We start from the raw sequence: 20,204 nt of genomic DNA on the forward strand, positions 1-20,204 counted from the left end.
TGACCATCGACTCCCAGCGGCAACAACAGCAGCGCCAGCAGCAGTAGGCGTTACACGCAAGGATGCATCGGAGGAATCCCAGGCAGGAGAGGACTCGTCAGAATTGCCAGTGACATGGCCTGCAGGACTATTGGCATTCCTGGGGAAGGAGGAAATTGACACTGAGGGAGTTGGTGGGGTGGTTTGCGTGAGCTTGGTTACAAGAGGAAGGGATTTACTGGTCAGTGGACTGCTTCCGCTGTCACCCAAAGTTTTTGAACTTGTCACTGACTTATTATGAATGCGCTGCAGGTGACGTATAAGGGAGGATGTTCCGAGGTGGTTAACGTCCTTACCCCTACTTATTACAGCTTGACAAAGGGAACACACGGCTTGACACCTGTTGTCCGCATTTCTGGTGAAATACCTCCACACCGAAGAGCTGATTTTTTTGGTATTTTCACCTGGCATGTCAACGGCCATATTCCTCCCACGGACAACAGGTGTCTCCCCGGGTGCCTGACTTAAACAAACCACCTCACCATCAGAATCCTCCTGGTCAATTTCCTCCCCAGCGCCAGCAACACCCATATCCTCCTCATCCTGGTGTACTTCAACACTGACATCTTCAATCTGACTATCAGGAACTGGACTGCGGGTGCTCCTTCCAGCACTTGCAGGGGGCGTGCAAATGGTGGAAGGCGCATGCTCTTCACGTCCAGTGTTGGGAAGGTCAGGCATCGCAACCGACACAATTGGACTCTCCTTGTGGATTTGGGATTTCGAAGAATGCACAGTTCTTTGCTGTGCTGCTTTTGCCAGCTTGAGTCTTTTCATTTTTCTAGCGAGAGGCTGAGTGCTTCCATCCTCATGTGAAGCTGAACCACTAGCCATGAACATAGGCCAGGGCCTCAGCCGTTCCTTGCCACTCCGTGTGGTAAATGGCATATTGGCAAGTTTACGCTTCTCCTCCGACAATTTTATTTTAGGTTTTGGAGTCCTTTTTTTTCTGATATTTGGTGTTTTGGATTTGACATGCTCTGTACTATGACATTGGGCATCGGCCTTGGCAGACGACGTTGCTGGCATTTCATCGTCTCGGCCATGACTAGTGGCAGCAGCTTCAGCACGAGGTGGAAGTGGATCTTGATCTTTCCCTAATTTTGGAACCTCAACATTTTTGTTCTCCATATTTTAATAGGCACAACTAAAAGGCACCTCAGGTAAACAATGGAGATGGATACTAGTATACAATTATGGACTGCCTGCCGACTGCAGACACAGAGGTAGCCACAGCCGTGAACTACCGTACTGTACTGTGTCTGCAGCTAATATAGACTGGTTGATAAAGAGAAGATGTCTATGTAACTATGTATGTATAAAGAAGACTGAAAAAAATCCACGGTTAGGTGGTATACAATTATGGACGGACTGCCTGCCGAGTGCAGACACAGAGGTAGCCACAGCCGTGAACTACCGTACTGTACTGTGTCTGCAGCTAATATAGACTGGTTGATAAAGAGAAGATGTCTATGTAACTATGTATGTATAAAGAAGACTGAAAAAAATCCACGGTTAGGTGGTATACAATTATGGACGGACTGCCTGCCGAGTGCAGACACAGAGGTAGCCACAGCCGTGAACTACCGTACTGTACTGTGTCTGCAGCTAATATAGACTGGTTGATAAAGAGAAGATGTCTATGTAACTATGTATGTATAAAGAAGAATGAAAAAAAACCACGGTTAGGTGGTATACAATTATGGACGGACTGCCTGCCGAGTGCAGACACAGAGGTAGCCACAGCCGTGAACTACCGTACTGTACTGTGCCTGCAGCTAATATAGACTGGTTGATAAAGAGAAGATGTCTATGTAACTATGTATGTATAAAGAAGAATGAAAAAAAACCACGGTTAGGTGGTATACAATTATGGACGGACTGCCTGCCGAGTGCAGACACAGAGGTAGCCACAGCCGTGAACTACCGTACTGTACTGTGTCTGCAGCTAATATAGACTGGTTGATAAAGAGAAGATGTCTATGTAACTATGTATGTATAAAGAAGAATGAAAAAAATCCACGGTTAGGTGGTATTACAATTATGGACGGACTGCCTGCCGAGTGCAGAGACACAGAGGTAGCCACAGCCGTGAACTACCGTACTGTGTCTGCTGCGACTGGATGATAAATGATATAAAAAATATATATATATCACTACTGCAGCCGGACAGGTATATATTATATATTATATAATGACGGACCTGCTGGACACTGTCTGTCAGCAGAATGAGTTTTATTTTTATAGAATAAAAAAAAAAAAAACACACAAGTGAAGTCACACGACGAGTGTTTAACTTTTTCAGGCAATCACAATATAAGTATACTACTAACTATACTGGTGGTCAGTGTGGTCAGGTCACTGGTCAGTCACACTGGCAGTGGCACTCCTGCAGCAAAAGTGTGCACTGTTTAATTTTAATATAATATGTACTCCTGGCTCCTGCTATAACCTATAACTGGCACTGCAGTAGTGCTCCCCAGTCTCCCCCACAATTATAAGCTGTGTGAGCTGAGCAGTCAGACAGATATATAATATATATAGATGATGCAGCACACTGGCCTGAGCCTGAGCAGTGCACACAGATATGGTATGTGACTGACTGAGTCACTGTGTGTATCGCTTTTTTCAGGCAGAGAACGGATATATTAAATAAACTGCACTGTGTGTCTGGTGGTCACTCACTATATAATATATTATGTACTCCTGGCTCCTGCTATAACCTATAACTGGCACTGCAGTAGTGCTCCCCAGTCTCCCCCACAATTATAAGCTGTGTGAGCTGAGCAGTCAGACAGATATATATAATATTATATATAGATAATAGATGATGCAGCACACTGGCCTGAGCCTGAGCAGTGCACACAGATATGGTATGTGACTGAGTCACTGTGTGCTGTGTATCGCTTTTTTCAGGCAGAGAACGGATTATAAAGTAAACTGCACTGTCCTCACTAGTAAACTCTCTCCACTCAGTCTCTACACTTCTACAGTAACAGTACTCCTCCTAGTCAGCTCCAGTAAATCTCTCTCAGTCTCTTATAATCTAAATGGAGAGGACGCCAGCCACGTCCTCTCCCTATCAATCTCAATGCACGTGTGAAAATGGCGGCGACGCGCGGCTCCTTATATAGAATCCGAGTCTCGCGATAGAATCCGAGCCTCGCGAGAATCCGACAGCGTCATGATGACGTTCGGGCGCGCTCGGGTTAACCGAGCAAGGCGGGAAGATCCGAGTCGCTCGGACCCGTGAAAAAAAACATGAAGTTCTGGCGGGTTCGGATTTAGAGAAACCGAACCCGCTCATCTCTAGTTTTAACGCCCCTGACGGTGTTTGAGACGCCTGGACAGGTACTAATTGGTTTGCCGGCCGTCTCATGTCGTCAACCGACCTTGCAGCGTGTTGACATTATCACGTAATTCCTTAAATAAGCCATCCATTCCGGTGTCGACTCCCTAGAGAGTGACATCACCATTACAGGCAATTGCTCCGCCTCCTCACCAACATCGTCCTCATACATGTCGACACACACGTACCGACACACAGCACACACACAGGGAATGCTCTGATAGAGGACAGGACCCCACTAGCCCTTTGGAGAGACAGAGGGAGAGTTTGCCAGCACACACCAAAACGCTATAATTATACAGGGACAACCTTTATATAAGTGTTTTTCCCTTATAGCATCTTAATATATATAATCATATCGCCAAATAAGTGCCCCCCCTCTCTGTTTTAACCCTGTTTCTGTAGTGCAGTGCAGGGGAGAGCCTGGGAGCCTTCCCACCAGCATTTCTGTGAGGGAAAATGGCGCTGTGTGCTGAGGAGAATAGGCCCCGCCCCCTTTTCGGCGGGCTTCTTCTCCCATTTTTCTGAGACCTGGCAGGGGTTAAATACATCCATATAGCCCCAGGGGCTATATGTGATGTATCTTTTAGCCAGTATAGGTATTTCATTGCTGCCCAGGGCGCCCCCCACAGCGCCCTGCACCCTCAGTGACCGCTGGTGTGAAGTGTGTTAAACAATGGCGCACAGCTGCAGTGCTGTGCGCTACCTCATGAAGACTGAAAAGTCTTCTGCCGCCGGTTTCTGGACCTCTTCACTTTTCGGCATCTGCAAGGGGGTCGGCGGCGCGGCTCCGGGACCGGACTCCATGGCTGGGCCTGTGTTCGATCCCTCTGGAGCTAATGGTGTCCAGTAGCCTAAGAAGCCAATCCATCCTGCACGCAGGTGAGTTCACTTCTTCTCCCCTAAGTCCCTCGTTGCAGTGAGCCTGTTGCCAGCAGGACTCACTGTAAAATAAAAAACCTAAAAACTTTTTCTAAGCAGCTCTTTAGGAGAGCCACCTAGATTGCACCCTGCTCGGACGGGCACAAAAACCTAACTGAGGCTTGGAGGAGGGTCATAGGGGGAGGAGCCAGTGCACACCACCTGATCCTAAAGCTTTATTTTTGTGCCCTGTCTCCTGCGGAGCCGCTAATCCCCATGGTCCTGACGGAGTCCCCAGCATCCACTAGGACGTCAGAGAAATTAAAGAAAAAAGAGGTGCAAGATAGAATTGTCCTTGGGCCCTCCCACCCACCCTTATGTTGTATAAACAGGACATGCACACTTTAACCAACCCATCATTTCAGTGACAGGGTCTGCCTGACACGACTGTGACTGAAATGACGGGTTGGTTTGGACCCCCACCAAAAAAGAAGCAATTAATCTCTCCTTGCACAAACTGGCTCTACAGAGGCAAGATGTCCACCTCATCATCATCCTCCGATATATCACAGTGTACATCCCCCTCCTCAAAGATTATCAATTCGTCCCCACTGGAATCCACCATCTCAGCTCCCTGTGTACTTTGTGGAGGCAATTGCTGCTGGTCAATGTCTCCACGGAGGAATTGATTATAATTCATTTTAATGAACATCATCTTCTCCACATTTTCTGGAAGTAAACTCGTACGCCGATTGCTGACAAGGTGAGCGGCGGCACTAAACACTCTTTCGGAGTACACACTTGTGGGAGGGCAACTTAGGTAGAATAAAGCCAGTTTGTGCAAGGGCCTCCAAATTGCCTCTTTTTCCTGCCAGTATAAGTACGGACTGTGTGACGTGCCTACTTGGATGCGGTCACTCATATAATCCTCCACCATTCTTTCAATGGGGAGAGAATCATATGCAGTGACAGTAGACGACATGTCCGTAATCGTTGACAGGTCCTTCAGTCCGGACCAGATGTCAGCATCAGCAGTCGCTCCAGACTGCCCTGCATCACCGCCAGCGGGTGGGCTCGGAATTCTGAGCCTTTTCCTCGCACCCCCAGTTGCGGGAGAATGTGAAGGAGGAGATGTTGACAGGTCGCGTTCCGCTTGACTTGACAATTTTCTCACCAGCAGGTCTTTGAACCCCAGCAGACTTGTGTCTGCCGGAAAGAGAGATCCAAGGTAGGTTTTAAATCTAGGATCGAGCACGGTGGCCAAAATGTAGTGCTCTGATTTCAACAGATTGACCACCCGTGAATCCTTGTTAAGCGAATTAAGGGCTCCATCCACAAGTCCCACATGCCTAGCGGAATCGCTCCGTGTTAGCTCCTCCTTCAATGTCTCCAGCTTCTTCTGCAAAAGCCTGATGAGGGGAATGACCTGACTCAGGCTGGCAGTGTCTGAACTGACTTCACGTGTGGCAAGTTCAAAGGGCAGCAGAACCTTGCACAACGTTGAAATCATTCTCCACTGCGCTTGAGACAGGTGCATTCCACCTCCTATATCGTGTTGAATTGTATAGGCTTGAATGGCCTTTTGCTGCTCCTCCAACCTCTGAAGCATATATAGGGTTGAATTCCACCTCGTTACCACTTCTTGCTTCAGATGATGGCAGGGCAGGTTCAGGCGTTTTTGGTGTTGCTCCAGTCTTCTGTACGTGGTGCCTGTACGCCGAAAGTGTCCCGCAATTCTTCTGGCCACCGACAGCATCTCTTGCACGCCCCTGTCGTTTTTAAAAAAATTCTGCACCACCAAATTCAAGGTATGTGCAAAACATGGGACGTGCTGGAATTTGCCCATATTTAATGCACACACAATATTGCTGGCGTTGTCCGATGCCACAAATCCACAGGAGAGTCCAATTGGGGTAAGCCATTCCGCGATGATCTTCCTCAGTTGCCGTAAGAGGTTTTCAGCTGTGTGCGTATTCTGGAAACCGGTGATACAAAGCGTAGCCTGCCTAGGAAAGAGTTGGCGTTTGCGAGATGCTGCTACTGGTGCCGCCGCTGCTGTTCTTGCGGCGGGAGTCCATACATCTACCCAGTGGGCTGTCACAGTCATATAGTCCTGACCCTGCCCTGCTCCACTTGTCCACATGTCCGTGGTTAAGTGGACATTGGGTACAGCTGCATTTTTTAGGACACTGGTGACTCTTTTTCTGAGGTCTGTGTACATTTTCGGTATCGCCTGCCTAAAGAAATGGAACCTAGATGGTATTTGGTACCGGGGACACAGTACCTCCAACAAGTCTCTAGTTGGCTCTGCAGTAATGATGGATACCGGAACCACGTTTCTCACCACCCAGGATGCCAAGGCCTCAGTTATCCGCTTTGCAGCAGGATGACTGCTGTGATATTTCATCTTCCTCGCAAAGGACTGTTGGACAGTCAATTGCTTGGTGGAAGTAGTAAAAGTGGTCTTACGATTTCCCCTCTGGGATGACCATCGACTCCCAGCAGCAACAACAGCAGCAGTAGGCGTTACACGCAAGGATGCATCGGAGGAATCCCAGGCAGGAGAGGAATCGTCAGAATTGCCAGTGACATGGCCTGCAGGACTATTGGCATTCCTGGGGAAGGAGGAAATTGACACCGAGGGAGTTGGTGGGGTGGTTTGCGTGAGCTTGGTTACAAGAGGAAGGGATTTACTGGTCAGTGGACTGCTTCCGCTGTCGCCCAAAGTTTTTGAACTTGTCACTGACTTATTATGAATGCGCTGCAGGTGACGTATAAGGGAGGATGTTCCGAGGTGGTTAACGTCCTTACCCCTACTTATTACAGCTTGACAAAGGGAACACACGGCTTGACACCTGTTGTCCGCATTTCTGGTGAAATACCTCCACACCGAAGAGCTGATTTTTTTGGTATTTTCACCTGGCATGTCAACGGCCATATTCCTCCCACGGACAACAGGTGTCTCCCCGGGTGCCTGACTTAAACAAACCACCTCACCATCAGAATCCTCCTGGTCAATTTCCTCCCCAGCGCCAGCAACACCCATATCCTCCTCATCCTGGTGTACTTCAACACTGACATCTTCAATCTGACTATCAGGAACTGGACTGCGGGTGCTCCTTCCAGCACTTGCAGGGGGCGTGCAAATGGTGGAAGGCGCATGCTCTTCACGTCCAGTGTTGGGAAGGTCAGGCATCGCAAACGACACAATTGGACTCTCCTTGTGGATTTGGGATTTCGAAGAACGCACAGTTCTTTGCGGTGCTTTTGCCAGCTTGAGTCTTTTCATTTTTCTAGCGAGAGGCTGAGTGCTTCCATCCTCATGTGAAGCTGAACCACTAGCCATGAACATAGGCCAGGGCCTCAGCCGTTCCTTGCCACTCCGTGTGGTAAATGGCATATTGGCAAGTTTACGCTTCTCCTCCGACAATTTTATTTTAGATTTTGGAGTCCTTTTTTTACAGATATTTGGTGTTTTGGATTTTACATGCTCTGTACTATGACATTGGGCATCGGCCTTGGCAGACGACGTTGCTGGCATTTCATCGTCTCGGCCATGACTAGTGGCAGCAGCTTCAGCACGAGGTGGAAGTGGATCTTGATCTTTCCCTAATTTTGGAACCTCAATATTTTTGTTCTCCATATTTTAATAGGCACAACTAAAAGACACAGAGGTAGCTACAGCCGTGGACTACCGTACTGTGTCTGCTGCTAATATAGACTGGATGATAATGAGATGAAATCAATATATATTATATCACACTAGTACTGCAGCCGGACAGGTAGATATATTTATTATGTAATGACTGATGACGGACCTGCTGGACACTGTCAGCTCAGCAGCACCGCAGACTGCTACAGTAAGCTACTATAGTAGTATGTATAAAGAAGAAAGAAAAAAAAAAACCACGGGTAGGTGGTATACAATTATGGATGGACGAGCGACTGCCGACACAGAGGTAGCTACAGCCGTGGACTACCGTACTGTGTCTGCTGCTAATATAGACTGGATGATAATGAGATGAAATCAATATATATATATATATAATATCACACTAGTACTGCAGCCGGACAGGTAGATATATTTATTATGTAATGACTGATGACGGACCTGCTGGACACTGTCAGCTCAGCAGCACTGCAGACTGCTACAGTAAGCTACTATAGTAGTATGTATAAAGAAGAAAGAAAAAAAAAAACCACGGGTAGGTGGTATACAATTATGGATGGACGAGCAACTGCCGACACAGAGGTAGCTACAGCCGTGGACTACCGTACTGTGTCTGCTGCTAATATAGACTGGATGATAATGAGATGAAATCAATATATATATATATAATATCACACTAGTACTGCAGCCGGACAGGTAGATATATTTATTATGTAATGACTGATGACGGACCTGCTGGACACTGTCAGCTCAGCAGCACCGCAGACTGCTACAGTAAGCTACTATAGTAGTATGTATAAAGAAGAAAGAAAAAAAAAAAAACCACGGGTAGGTGGTATACAATTATGGATGGACGAGCGACTGCCGACACAGAGGTAGCTACAGCCGTGGACTACCGTACTGTGTCTGCTGCTAATATAGACTGGATGATAATGAGATGAAATCAATATATATATATATATATATATAATATCACACTAGTACTGCAGCCGGACAGGTAGATATATTTATTATGTAATGACTGATGACGGACCTGCTGGACACTGTCAGCTCAGCAGCACCGCAGACTGCTACAGTAAGCTACTATAGTAGTATGTATAAAGAAGAACGAAAAAAAAAAAAACCACGGGTAGGTGGTATACAATTATGGATGGACGAGCGACTGCCGACACAGAGGTAGCTACAGCCGTGGACTACCGTACTGTGTCTGCTGCTAATATAGACTGGATGATAATGAGATGAAATCAATATATATATATATATATATATATAATATCACTAGTACTGCAGCCGGACAGGTATATATATTTATTATGTAATGACTGATGACGGACCTGCTGGACACTGTCAGCTCAGCAGCACCGCAGACTGCTACAGTAAGCTACTATAGTAGTATGTATAAAGAAGAAGAAAGACAAAAAAAAAAACGGGTAGGTGGTATACAATATTATATATATATTATATACAATTATATATATATATTATATATATTAAACTGGTGGTGATTATTAAACTGGTGGTCAGGTCACTGGTCACACTATCAGCAACTTGCAAGTAGTACTCCTAAGCAGACAATCACAATATATATTATACTGGTGGTCAGTGTGGTCACAATGGCAGTGTGGCACTCTGGCAGCAAAAGTGTGCACTGTACGTTATATGTACTCCTGAGTCCTGCTCTCAGACTCTAACTGCTCCCAACTGTCAGTGTCTCCCCCACAAGTCAGATAATACAGTCACACTATCTATCACTTCAGCAAGTAACTAGTCTAGTACTCCTCCTAATGCTCCCCAAAATTACTACTGTGTCTCTCTCTACTGTCTCACTCTCTTCTCTATAAACGGAGAGGACGCCAGCCACGTCCTCTCCCTATGAATCTCAATGCACGTGTGAAAATGGCGGCGACGCGCGGCTCCTTATATAGAATCCGAGTCTCGCGATAGAATCCGAGCCTCGCGAGAATCCGACAGCGGGATGATGACGTTCGGGCGCGCTCGGGTTAACCGAGCAAGGCGGGAAGATCCGAGTCGCTCGGCCCCGTGTAAAAAAAAATGAAGTTCGGGCGGGTTCGGATTCCGAGGAACCGAACCCGCTCATCTCTAGTATATAGCACATGTAACTGTGGGAGGGAAGGAGGCCCCTCTCAGCTCTGGGTCCCATAGCAGCTGCACTCCCTGCACCTATGGTAGCTACACCCCTGTATATAACACATGTAACTGTGACAGGGAAGGTGGCCCCTCTCAGCTCTGGGTCCCATAGCAGCTGCACTCCCTGCACCTATGGTAGCTACACCCCTGTATATAACACATGTAACTGTGACAGTGAAGGTGGCCCCTCTCAGCTCTGGGTCCCATAGCAGCTGCACTCCCTGCACCTATGGTAGCTACACCCTATATATAACACATGTAACTGTGACAGGGAAGGTGACCCCTCTCAGCTCTGGGTCCCATAGTAGCTGCACTCCCTGCACCTATGGTAGCTACACCCCTATATATAACACATGTAACTGTGACAGGGAAGGTGACCCCTCTCAGCTCTGTGCCCCATAGCAGCTGCACTCCCTGCACCCATGGTAGCTACGCCCCTGTATATAGCACATGTAACTGTGAGAGGGAAGGAGGCCCCTCTCAGCTCTGGGCCCCATAGCAGCTGCGCTCCCTGCACCTATGGTTGCTACACCCTGTATATAACACATGTAACTGTGAGAGGGAAGGAGGACCCTCTCAGCTCTGGGTCCCATAGCAGCTGCACTCCCTAGACCTATGGTAGCTACGCCCCTGTATATAGCACATGTAACTGTGAGAGGGAAGGAGGCCCCTCTCAGCTCTGGGCCCCATAGCAGCTGCGCTCCCTGCACCTATGGTTGCTACACCCTGTATATAACACATGTAACTGTGAGAGGGAAGGTGGCCCCTCTCAGCTCTGAACCCCCCATAGCAGCTGCACTGCCTGCACCTATGGTAGCTACGCCCTGTATATAACACATGTAACTGTGACAGGGAAGGTGGCCCCTCTCAGCTCTGGGCCCCATAGCAGCTGCGCTCCAGCCTGCACCTATGGTAGCTACACACCCTGTATATAACACATGTAACTGTGACAGGGAAGGTGGCCCCTCTCAGCTCTGGGCCCCATAGCAGCTGCACTCCCTAGACCTATGGTAGCTACACCCTGTATATAAGACATGTAACTGTGACAGGGAAGGTGGCCCCTCTCAGCTCTGGTCCCATAGCAGCTGCACTTCCTGCACCTATGGTAGCTACACCCTTGTATATAACACATGTAACTATGACAGGGAAGGTGGCCCCTCTCAGCTCTGGGTCCCATAGTAGCTGCACTCCCTGCACCTATAGTAGCTACTCCCTTGTATATAACACATGTAACTATGACAGGGAAGGTGGCCCCTCTCAGCTCTGGGTCCCATAGCAGCTGCACTCCCTGCACCTATGGTAGCTACTCCCTTGTGTATAACACATGTAACTGTGACAAGGTAGGTGGCCTCTCTCAGCTCTGGTCCCATAGCAGCTGCACTCCCTGCACCTATGATAGCTACACCCTGTATATAACTCATGTAACTGTGACAGGGAAGGTGGCTCCTCTCAGCTCTGGGTCCCATAGTAGCTGCACTCCCTGCACCTATGGTAGCTACACCCCTATATATAACACATGTAACTGTGACAGGGAAGGTGACCCCTCTCAGCTCTGGGCCCCATAGCAGCTGCACTCCCTGCACCCATGGTAGCTACGCCCCTGTATATAGCACATGTAACTGTGAGAGGGAAGGAGGCCCCTCTCAGCTCTGGGCCCCATAGCAGCTGCGCTCCCTGCACCTATGGTTGCTACACCCTGTATATAACACATGTAACTGTGAGAGGGAAGGAGGCCCCTCTAAGCTCTGGGTCCCATAGCAGCTGCACTCCCTGCACCTATGGTAGCTACACCCCTGTATATAACACATGTAACTGTGACAGGGAAGGTGGCCCCTCTCAGCTCTGGGTCCCATAGCAGCTGCACTCCCTGCACCTATGGTAGCTACACCCCTGTATATAACACATGTAACTGTGACAGGGAAGGTGGCCCCTCTCAGCTCTGGGTCCCATAGCAGCTGCACTCCCTGCACCTATGGTAGCTACACCCTATATATAACACATGTAACTGTGACAGGGAAGGTGGCCCCTCTCAGCTCTGGGTCCCATAGTAGCTGCACTCCCTGCACCTATGGTAGCTACACCCCTATATATAACACATGTAACTGTCAGGGAAGGTGACCCCTCTCAGCTCTGGGCCCCATAGCAGCTGCACTCCCTGCATCCATGGTAGCTACGCCCCTGTATATAGCACATGTAACTGTGAGAGGGAAGGAGGCCCCTCTCAGCTCTGGGCCCCATAGCAGCTGCGCTCCCTGCACCTATGGTTGCTACACCCTGTATATAACACATGTAACTGTGAGAGGGAAGGAGGCCCCTCTCAGCTCTGGGTCCCATAGCAGCTGCACTCCCTGCACCTATGGTAGCTACACCCCTGTATATAACACATGTAACTGTGACAGGGAAGGTGGCCCCTCTCAGCTCTGGGTCCCATAGCAGCTGCACTCCCTGCACCTATGGTAGCTACACCCCTGTATATAACACATGTAACTGTGACAGGGAAGGTGGCCCCTCTCAGCTCTGGGTCCCATAGCAGCTGCGCTCCCTGCACCTATGGTTGCTACACCCTGTATATAACACATGTAACTGTGGTAGGAAAGGTGGCCCCTCTCAGCTCTGGGCCCCATAGCAGCTGCACTCCCTAGACCTATGGTAGTTACGCCCTGTATATAAGACATGTAACTGTGACAGGGAAGGTGGCCGCTCTCAGCTCTGGGCCCCATAGCAGCTGCACTCCCTAGACATATGGTAGTTACGCCCTGTATATAACACATGTAACTGTGACAGGGAAGGTGGCCCCTCTCAGCTCTGGGTCCCATAGCAGCTGCGCTCCCTGCACCTATGGTTGCTACACCCTGTATATAAGACATGTAACTGTGACAGGGAAGGTGGCCCCTCTCAGCTCTGGTCCCATAGCAGCTGCACTCCCTGCACCTATGGAAGCTACACCCTTGTATATAACACATGTACCTGTGACAAGGTAGGTGGCCTCTCTCAGCTCTGGTCCCATAGCAGCTGCACTCACTGCACCTATGGTAGCTACACCCTGTATATAACACATGTAACTGTGACAGGGAAGGTGGCCCCTCTCAGCTCTGGGCCCCATAGTAGCTGCACTCCCTGCACCTATGGTAGCTACACCCCTATATATAACACATGTAACTGTGACAGGGAAGGTGACCCCTCTCAGCTCTGGGCCCCATAGCAGCTGCACTCCCTGCACCCATGGTAGCTACGCCCCTGTATATAGCACATGTAACTGTGAGAGGGAAGGAGGCCCCTCTCAGCTCTGGGCCCCATAGCAGCTGCGCCCCCTGCACCTATGGTTGCTACACCCTGTATATAAGACATGTAACTGTGACAGGGAAGGTGGCCCCTCTCAGCTCTGGGCCCCATAGCAGCTGCGCTCCCTGCACCTATGGTTGCTACACCCTGTATATAAGACATGTAACTGTGACAGGGAAGGTGGCCCCTCTCAGCTCTGGGCCTCATAGCAGCTGCACTCCCTGCACCTATGGTAGCTACACCCTGTATATAATACATGTAACTGTGACAGGGAAGGTGGCCCCTCTCAGCTCTGGACCCCCCATAGCAGCTGCACTCCCTGCACCCATGGTAGCTACGCCCCTGTATATAGCACATGTAACTGTGAGAGGGAAGGAGGCCCCTCTCAGCTCTGGGCCCCATAGCAGCTGCGCTCCCTGCACCTATGGTTGCTACACCCTGTATATAAGACATGTAACTGTGACAGGGAAGGTGGCCCCTCTCAGCTCTGGGCCCCAGAGCAGCTGCACTCCCTGCACCTATGGCAGCTACGCCCTGTATATAACACATGTAACTGTGACAGGGAAGGTGGCCCCTCTCAGCTCTGGGTCCCATAGCAGCTGCACTCCCTGCACCTATGGTTGCTACACCCTGTATATAACACATGTAACTGTGACAGGGAAGGTGGCCTCTCTCAGCTCTGGGTCCCATAGCAGCTGCACTCCCTGCACCTATGGTAGCTACACCCTTGTATATAACACATGTAACTGTGACAGGGAAGGTGGCCTCTCTCAGCTCTGGGTCCCATAGCAGCTGCACTCCCTGCACCTATGGTAGTTACGCCCTGTATATAAGACATGTAACTGTGACAGGGAAGGTCGCCTCTCTCAGCTCCTGGCCCCATAGCAGCTGCACTCCCTGCACCTATGGTAGCTAGACCCTTGTATATAACACATGTACCTTTGACAAGGTAGGTAGCCTCTCTCAGCTCTGGGCCCCATAGCAGCTGCACTCCCTGCACCTATGGCAGCTACGCCCTTGTATATAACACATGTAACTGTGACAGGGAAGGTGGCCTCTCTCAGCTCTGGTCTCATAGCTGCTGCACTACCTGCAACTATGGCAGCTACACCCTTGTATATAACACATGTACCTGTGACAAGGTAGGTGTCCTCTCTCAGCTCTGGGCCCCATAGCAGCTGCACTCCCTGCACCTATGGAAGCTACACCCTTATATATAACACATGTACCTGTGACAAGGTAGGTGGCCTCTCTCAGCTCTGGGCCCCATAGCAGCTGCACTCCCTGCACCTATGGTTGCTACACCCTGTATATAACACATGTAACTGTGACAGGGAAGGTGGCTCCTCTCAGCTCTGGCCCCATAGCAGCTGCACTCCCTGCACCTATGGTAGCTACACCCCTGTATATAACACATGTAACTGTGACAGGGAAGGTGGCTCCTCTCAGCTCTGGCCCCATAGCAGCTGCACTCCCTGCACCTATGGTAGCTACACCCCTGTATATAATATAACACATGTACCTGTGATAAGGTAGGTGGCCTCTCTCAGCAGGGGTGTATCTAGGGGTCTGAGCGCCCCTGGCAAAGTAAGGAACTGGCACCCCCCACCTCCCCCACCCAGGGACCCAGAGGGGGTAGTTACTGCAGAGCCGGCCATAGGCATAGGCAAACTAGGCAATTGCCTAGGGCATTTGATATGCCTAGGGGCATCATCAGCTTCTGCTGATTAAAATGATATGCAACATGCCTATATTCTGTATGTAGCATTTCATATGCAGATACAGCCACAGTCTCACACAGTATATTGGCATGCTGCATATCAGTTTAATCAACAGAAGCTGCTTGTGCATCCTAGCCACATAGTAATGCAAATAAGATGCATTTTCATAAACAAAGTGCCCGACGTTAGCATTGATGCAAGATTTGTGAGGACACATCTGTATCCAAGCAGAGGCAGAGGTCACAGTGTTAGTGGAAGTGTGAGTGCTGTGTGCATGTGAGTGGGTTGGTTGTGCAGTAGTGTTCAGAATATGTGTAAGGAGCATTATGTGTGTCATGTGAAAATGCATTAATAATGTGCAACATATGTGTAAAGGGCCACTATGTGTGTCATTATGTGTATAAGGGCATTAATAATGTGCGGCATATGTGTAACAGGGTACTAATGTATGTGTGTCATTATGTGTATAGGGGCACTAATAATGTGCAGCAAATGTGTAGGGGGCACTATGTGTGTCATTATGTGTATAAGGGCATTAATAATGTGCGGCATGTGTGTAAGGGACATTATGTGTAAAAGGGCATTAATAAAGGTTGTCATAATGTGTAAGGTGCATTATGTTTATAAGGACATTAATGTGTCTCATATGTGTAAGGGGCATTACTGTGTGGAATTGTGTATAAATGCATTACTAATGTGTGGCATTATGTGTATAAGGTGCTCTACTATGTGGTGTTGCAAATAGAAAGGGCACTACTGTGTCGTCTAATGTGAATAAAGAGCAATAAGGTGTGGTGTAATGTGAATAAGGAGCAATTCAGTGTGATGTAATGTGAATAAGGGGCTCTACTGTGAGGAGTAACGTTTATAAGGTAAAGTGATACTACTGTGGGATGTAATATGAATTATGGACACTATCGCAAGATAAAATGTGAATAAAGTTGCAGTACTGTGTGGCATAATTGGAATTGGGGTTACTATTGTGTGGCCATGCCCCTTCCCAGCAAGAAGATGCCCCTTTTTGGGCTGTGCGTCAAATGTGCGAACTGTTCCTATTTAAAATATAGGGGGTACAAGGACTGCTATGGGTGAGGGGTAATGGTGCTGGGAAAAATGTGCAAGGTCAGAGGCAGAACCAGCAGTGGTGCTAGGGGGCACCAGCCAAAATCTTGCCTAGGGCATCATATTGGTTAGGGCCGGCTCTGGAGTTACAAATAGGCTGAGGTCAGGGACACTGAGGGAGAATTACAGGGAGGGTGCAGGTAGGGACAATGAGGTGGAGGGCTTAGAGGGAGGCTGAGATCAGGGACACTTAGGGGCAATTACAGGGAGGGTGTGGATAGGGACACTGAGGGGGAATTACAGGAGTGGGTGGGCAGGGGCACTGAGGGGGAATTACAGGAGTGTGTGGGCAGGGACACTGAGGGGGAATTACGGGGAGGGTACGGGCAGGGACACAGAAGTGGAATTACAGGAGGTTGTGGGCAGGGACACTGGGGGGGGTCACAGGGAGGCTGAGGTCAGGGACACTAAGGGGGAATTACAGGGAGGGTTCGGGTAGGAAAAATGAGAGGCAGGGCCTACAGGGAGGTTGAGGTCAAGGACACTGAGGGACAATTACAGGGAGGGTGCGAGAAGGGACACTGAGAGGGAATTACAGGAGTGTGCGGGCAGGGACACTGAGGGGGGAATCACAGGGAGGCTGAGGTTAGGAACACTGAGGGAGAATTACAGGGAGGGGTGCAGGCAGGGACACTGAGGAGGAATTATGATGAGGGTGCGGGCAGGAAGACAGAGGTGGAATTACAGGAGTGTGCGGGCAGGGACACTGAGGGGGGAGTCACAGGGATGCTGAGGTCAGAAACACCGAGGGAGAATTACAGGGAGGGTGCAGACAGGGACACTGAGTAGGAATTACAAGGAGAGAGCGGGCAGGGACACTGAGATGGAATTACGGGGAGGGTGCAGGCAGGGAGACTGAGGGGGAATTACGAGGAGTGTGCAGGCAGGGACACTGAGGGGGAATTACGGTTAGGGTGCAGGTAGAGACACTGAGAGGGAATTACAGGAGTGTATGGCCAGGGTCACTGAGGGGGCAGTTACAGGGATGGTGCAGGCAGGGACACTGAGGGGGAATTACAAGGAGAAACAAAAAATATACCCACATATTATCATTTACCTAAGATACACAAGTCCCTCACTGCACCCCCCGGGAGACCTATTATTTCGGGAGTGGGTTCTTTAACTAATAATTTATCACATTACGTTGATTCATTTTTACAATGTCATGTCAAAGATTTAAAGTCTTACATAAAAGACACCACACAATTTCTAAATTTAATTAATGGCTTGACATGGAGGGATGGGTACTGTATGGTCACTTGTGATGTTGAGTCATTGTATTCAAATATACCACAAGATCGGGGCATACAGGTGATCGAACAGTATCTATCTAGAGATGAATCAATATCTGATTATCTTTGTAATTTCATATCGGAGTCCATTAAATTTATATTACATCACAATTATTTTGTTTTTAATGCACGGTATTATTTACAGACACGTGGTACGGCGATGGGAACCAGGTTCGCCCCGAGCTTCGCAAACCTATACATGGGTGGTTTCGAAGACAAACATGTGTGGGGGAGCGAGCTTGGGGTGGGCCTGGTTCTCTATTGCCGGTTCATAGACGATATATTTTTTATTTGGGATCAACACCGAGCACCTCTAACTCCTTTTTTAGACAGTTTAAACGATAATTCATTTGGTCTCACATTCACTAGTCAATTCAATGTAGAGTATATTACGTATTTGGATATAGCTCTCTCTGTTGTGGATAATGTTATAGTCACAGAAACGTACATTAAGGAAGTAGATCAGCATAAATTTTTGAATTATCAAAGCAGTCACCTTAGGAAATGGTGTAACAATATCCCTAAGGGACAATTTATTCGCATGAAAAGGAACTGTTCATCAGAAATTAATTTTGAGAGACAAGCACGGAAGTTATATGTATCTTTTGTTGAACAGGGGTATCCAACAAAGATAGTAGATAAGGCTTACAAGGAAGTACAGGGAATAGATAGGGGGTCAATGTTTTCTGCATCTAGAAGTAAATCCAAGAGTGATCAAAAGGCGAGAGATAGAACTACAAATTTTATCACACAGTATAACTCGCATGCAACAGAAATCAAAAATATTATAAGAAAAAACAGTCAATTATTAAAGTTAGATGATCATGTGGGAGAGTATATTGTAGGTAATGGGGGAGTCACATTCCGGAAAGCAGATAATATTAAAGGGAAATTAGCACCCAGTCATTATAAAAAGAAAGTTTCATATACAAAGGATGAATATAAAGATGGGAATTGGTTACCTATTAAACGACCAGCGGGATTCCACAGATGTGGAAAAGAGAGGTGTGAGACTTGCAAATATACAGAAAAAAGACTGTTGATATTACATCTTTTGTCACAAAGGAGAGTTATGATATAAAGGATTTTCTTAACTGTAAATCAATGTATGTAATATATGTACTAACCTGTGGTTGCGGGAAACAATATGTGGGACGCACCACAAGGGCACTACATATAAGGTTTATGGAACATAAACGAAATATTCTAAACAATGTAAAAACACATTGTTTATCAAATCATATATCTAATTGTCCTGATGGTACGCGTGATAAAATTAGAATTAAGGGCATTGAACAAATTAACGGCACACAGAGAGGGGGGGACCGTTTTAATATGTTATGTAGGCGTGAAGCCTTCTGGATATTTAGATTATGTACCTTGAAACCACAAGGACTAAATGATACAGTTGAGTTAAATAATATATGAGATCGGTGGGTGTTCAAGTTATTGGAATAATATATTATATTTCAGCCTATGGGATTGTTATATTAAATTAATGTACAGTTGGTTGTTTTGGGTCGAGTTATGGGGAATATGTATATTTATATAGATTCATGGTATGATTAACTGTCAATTACATATACATATATATATGGATATTATTCCATCCATGTATGTATGTATATACGGATATTTTTTATTCACATTTTTATTCATATTTTATTCAATTATGTATTTAATTGTATGATAACAGCGGTATAGCAATATTCTGGGATATTTAGCTTTAGATTTTTATATAATTAGATAATATAGTATTTTTTATGATATAATTTTATCAAGAATATATACGGAAAGAAAAAATTATCTGAATAATGATGAGAGGTACATATACAGTGTGTAGTCCAGAAATAAATTAGGTATAAGTTCTGATTAAAGTCTAAAAGACATAAATGAAACGCATGAGTGGAACGCACACGGTGCGCAAGTGCCAGTGGTGAGATGAAATAACCGGTCACCTGATAAGGAAGTGAAAGTACCAGAATACAGAAATGGAACGCACGATGTGCGCATGCGCAATTGACGGGACCAGGAAGTGGAAACAGAGCCGGTTCCCGTATAAATAGTGGTCGAATAATACAATACCTTCATCTACTGATTCTCTGGAAGAAGCCGCCGATCTGCACACAGGCGGAGAAACGCGTAGAGGAGAGTGCTAGTTACGGCTGTAACATTGTGGATAACCAGCGACTATACGTGAGGACCGGAGCATGCCATTAGGAGTGAGACGTCACCCTGCTTTTAAACCCCAGGTCTGAAGACACGTCGAGCTGGATATCTAAATTAGCGTGGCCACGCTGGAGTGATAAGCTGGACTGATAAGTATAAGTTCATCTCTGCTAAGAGAATATATGGAAAATTACTAATACTGAACTTTTACCACTAACCAAGTTTGCATGAATATCTACACGTTCTGATTTTCCATCTGTGCCAATTGATTAATATGCGGAAAATCTTTGAAGCTTATCTCTGCTAAAATATTACATGGAAAATCACCTGCTTAGCATTTACTACTAACCAAGTTTGCATGAATATCTACACGCTTCAATCTCATTACTGGCATTTGATAAATATGAGGCATTGTTAGCTCAGCATTGTTGCATGACATTAATCTTCTGTGCCTTTTGAGCTTTCTAACATCTTCTAACATCTTGGAGCCATACTATATAGTGAGCAAATACAGAAGCTATGATCTGTTGGCTAAATGCCACCTATGCTGC

This window comes from Pseudophryne corroboree, chromosome 10 (genome assembly GCF_028390025.1).
Source record: "Pseudophryne corroboree isolate aPseCor3 chromosome 10, aPseCor3.hap2, whole genome shotgun sequence".
In the NCBI taxonomy this organism is placed as follows: Eukaryota; Metazoa; Chordata; class Amphibia; order Anura; family Myobatrachidae; genus Pseudophryne; species Pseudophryne corroboree.